This window comes from Lolium rigidum, chromosome 5 (genome assembly GCF_022539505.1).
Source record: "Lolium rigidum isolate FL_2022 chromosome 5, APGP_CSIRO_Lrig_0.1, whole genome shotgun sequence".
Lineage (NCBI taxonomy): Eukaryota > Viridiplantae > Streptophyta > Magnoliopsida > Poales > Poaceae > Lolium > Lolium rigidum.
In genome coordinates this window covers 141,695,111-141,699,747 of record NC_061512.1, presented here as the reverse complement: position 1 = coordinate 141,699,747, position 4,637 = coordinate 141,695,111, and positions in this window count along the sequence as shown.

The window sequence follows — 4,637 nt, the reverse complement described above, 5'->3', positions numbered from 1 at the left end:
TGGGATATTACAGTAAGGAAATAGGAAAGTGGTCTAGGGTTTTGGTTAGGTTTCACTAATAGAATATGGCTCTCGATCACCTCCAAGATTAAAGGTTGGTTTGAACAAGTAGGATTTAATACTACTCTAGTATTCTCTAGGATAGACATGGCTATGGTTAGCATCTATAATCTCTCTCACTTCTAAATGTCTTGGAATAGCCTAAGGTCCTGTTATCACCAGAATTTGACCAAGTCAGAGGTGGGCCGCGATCGAGATGGACGTGAAGAAATATATATAGAAGGAATACATGAATCGGCCTTTTATACCAAGTTGGGCTTAATTGCCCGGGTATCTGTAACATATTAGATCGCATCTTACTTTAGAGATAGAAACTTACTCGTGCACGGTTTAGTGCACGCCCACATTAGAAAGTCCGTTGGACTATAAATATGTACCTAGGGTTTATGGAATAAACAACAACTCACGTTCAACCCCAAACAAACCAATCTCGGCGCATCGCCAACTCCTTCGTCTCGAGGGTTTCTATCGGAGTAAGCGACATGCTTTGCCTAGATCGCATCTTGCGATCTAGGCGAGCCTAAACCCACGTTGTTCATGCGTTGCTCGTCTTGAAGCGCTTTTGATGGCGAGCAACGTAGTTATCATAGATGTGTTAGGGTTAGCATTGTTCTTCGTTTAAGCATGCTTACGTAGTGCAACCCTTGCATATCTAGCCGCCCTCACACCTATCTCGGGTGTGGGGGCGGCACCCCTTGATCATTATTTAGTAGATCTGATCCGTTACGATTGCTCCTTGTTCTACAAGGATTAGTTTAATATACTGCAATAGTTAGGCCTTACAAAGGGGAGGATCCGGTGGCACGTAGGGTGGCGTTCGCAAGTCCTAAAAAGGATGTTCGAGGATCAACTTCATGTTGGTTTTTAGGCCTTGTTTAGGATCGGCTTACGAGCACCGTGCGTGGCCGCGAGGCCCAACCTGGAGTAGGATGATCCGATTATGCGGTGAAAACCCTAAATCGTCGTAGATCTCATTAGCTTTATCTTGATCAAGCGGGACCACCAAGTATTCGTGCACCCCGTACGAATCATGGGTGGATCGGCTCTTTGAGCCGATTCACGGGATAACTGAGAGCCGATCGAGGCTCGTATTTAATGTTTACATGTGTGCCACTGCGGGAAACTAAGCGAGGCATCCCCATCACCTTCTCGACCGGGTATAGGTCGAGGTGGCACGCCCTTGCACTTCGCATCGCCGCGTGTGACCGAGAAGAGCATTGCGGGCCGTCGCTCGGAGGGGTCTCGGCCGGCCGCGGCTCTAGGCTCTTCCCGGCTCTACGGTGTTGACAAGGCCGCTGCCCGCCGGTGGGTTTTGGCGATCAACACATTACTGGCACGCCGGTGGGACAATCGTCTACATCAACCATATCGCCATCTCCATCCGAGATGGCGGACGGCACGCCCGATCACCTACGAGGAGCTGCTGACGAGGCTCAAGAAGCAATACAACGAGATCAAGGCCACCCTCGAAGCCGGCCTCATCGGCTCTTTTCAGAGAACCCGTTCCCATGGCATCAGATGGAAGGGATTCTCACCGCAAGGTGCACTCGATGGGATAGATCTCTGCGCCCGTCGGAGGAACGCACCGAGGGGCTGCGGCGGGAGATCAACTACTTGGTGGCTCACTCGCTACATCGCCACTACGAAAACTTGGTCAACGTGTTGGAGCGTGTCGCTCTGCGCGTAATCCAGGAGATCATGAGCCACCGGTACTCGCCGTCGGGACCAGCTCTCGGGACTCATCAAGGAGAGTTGCCATTCCGGTCCGAGTCCACCAAACGAGAGGAAAGCCGATGGCGAGACATCGGGCGATGCGAACCGCGTTGCTCGTCCTCCCGACGAAGCCTAGTGCTCCAGATTTACACGAGGGGTATTATGATACCTTCATGAGAGGGCTTTGACCCAGCGAGTCGGCTAAGATTATGTTCACCACACGGTCTGCTTGGGTCCAACGGCGATCTAACGAACAGCGACCACATCGGCTACACGAATCCCAACAGAGCCGACGTACGAGTACAGTGCCTTGGCGTAATGCAAAGCCGATATCTGTAGTTACCAGACAGATTCGGCTCGGGGGAGGCATATGGTCACCACACCAGACAGATGGTAAATGTTAGCCGGTGGAAAATCGGCCAGTAAAAAAAAAGAGTCGAACGTTGCAAACGTAGCGATTACAGAAAGACCCAGTCCAGCGAAACATCATCGTACTGCTGAAGGCCCCTGCGAAGAAACACACCAAGGGCGATAATGGCGTCGACACGGATGCGTTCCGCCTCGGCGATTTCAGCCTCGTCATCTGCGTCTTTGCCCGTCACCGGCTGATTGCTCGGGGAACGGATTTCAGCCGGATCGGTCTTCGGATCGGGCTGTGAGGCCTTTTGCTTCATCTTCGGAGCGGGCAACAAGGGCCTCCTTGTCTTGGATGATCCGTTTGGTCACCCTTACCCTCTCTTCAAGGTCCTCCAGCTCCTTGTGCGGGGTCTCGAGTTCGGCGCGAGTGGCGAAGTATCCGTCTTGGCGTCCGAGCAACCTTCTTCTCATTGAGCCGTCGACACTTCTCGGCAATGTCGGCTCTCGGCGGAAGTTGGGAGTGGCGAAGAGTAATCCTTTGGCGAGCCGTTTGTACCCTTGACTTGAAGGCCGACAAGGTAACGGCGGGCCGAGCTTCACTTGCGGGGTCATCGGGAGATGAGACCGGATATCCTCGAAGATGCCTTTGGCTTCCTCGGAATTTTCAATCGAGTCTCGGTCGGGGCGGAAAGCAAGTCTGCGAGACGGCTTGAGTGGACCACGAACCGTACTAGGGTTCGGCTCTCCACTTGCTTTGGAAGAAGGCTGGTTCGATGGATTACAGGTCGAACGCAAGCAAGCTCGAGAGATCACAACCACGATAGGGTAAACAAAGTGAGTTTAGCGAGGCAATGGGGGAATTGATGAAGCCAAGGAGGGAAGACATACCTCTCCCAAGGAAGGAGGAACAGCCGACGCCGTAACAATCGGCTTCTCTGTGGACTCGGGTGGGTCAGCCACTTGGGCAGCCGCTATCGTCGGGGTAGCTAGATCCAGAGTAGCGGACGGCCTTGGTACCTCCTCAACATCTTCGCTAGAAGTTTCGGCGGCTTTGCAAGAGGAAGTGATTAGCCGATCCAAATGATAACGAGGACGGCATGAAAGCGTGACCACGAAGATAATTACATTTGAGACCTCCTGGCTTGATGAAGAGGCTCGTGGGTTCTTACGAGCCCTTTTGACACAGCGTTGCTTCGTGCGTAACCCCGATCTGGTCGGGGCCTGAGGAGCAGGGGTTTCGGTGATCGACCTTTTCTTAGAAGCCGGTGCTGGCGAAGCCGTCTGGCTCCGGGTAGTGGACCTCTCGGAATCACTCAAGCTCGAGTCTCCTTGGCTGGTTTCTTCGGCCCCGCTAGAGGATCCTTCAGTGGAGGCCTGTAGGAAAGGATACAAGCGTGTCATAAACAAATTCTTTGAAAAAAACGGACAAGTGCCTACAGGGTCTGAACCAACTTACACGCAAGCTTTCCTGGGCCGGAGCTTTACGCTTCAGGGTTTTCCTGGCCGCTACCTTCCTCACCGCCGTCCTCGCCTGAGTTGAGGCTCGGGGGGCAACTGGTCCTGAAGATGCTCTGCTCTTGGGAGCCGATTTCGGTGAAATCGGCTGACTCTGCATTATGACTTTCTTCAGGGGTGGCGAGCTCTGGCAGAAGAGAACCAGCAGGTGCCGGAGGAAGAAATTCGAAAGGGGAACCGTCGGTTTGCGTGGGAGCCGGGCCATCTAGTTGCTGCTAGGAAAAAAGAGTTAGGTCACGAGACAATCACCATAAGGTAATTGCAAGAAACGCTTAAGTGACGAGTGCACAGTGCGCGGGGGATCATACTCGGCGTCAAGCTCCTTCAGCGAGTGGTCCTAGGGCCCTCCCGAAGACGTGGGTCTTCCACATAGACCACCAAGTTTCAAAACCATCGGTGGTGAAGGAGAAACGGAGGTCATGCGGAATTGGTATGGCCAAAGCGTCAAAGAAGGTATAACACCTCTGGGCAGTGAGGATGTCAGGCAATTCAGCTCTACTTGCTGTCAGGTGGTGTAGGAAGAAGTGTGGAGGCACCTGTCCGAGACCAAGCTGTCGAGCCGCTACTACTTGGTTGATAACACTCATAACCGGGTTTGATGATCCGGTTCGAGGTACTCATGCCAACGAGGAGGAAGCAAGGACGGATCATGAGAGAGTACAAGTGTTGTGTGCTGGCGTCATCGGCAAAGTCATCCAATCGGAAAGAGACGGGGTTTTCGAAACTTGCCGATTCAGTGTAAGGGTGGAACAGGGGGTTGTCCAAACCTTGGAAGAAAATCTTAAACCACCCTGCTGCTTCCTGGGGGATCAGCCTGCTGCCCGGGAGACCATACAGAGCTTGGCCGTAGCTGGTGCATCGAATTTCCTTTCCAGTTTCATCCGGAAAGGTGCAGGTGGTCAGCGATGGGAAGTCTGGGATTTGGCTTTGGAAATATAGTTGGGCCCACAACTGAATGAACCACCAGGGGCCGCCAGTTTTAACTGTCTTGC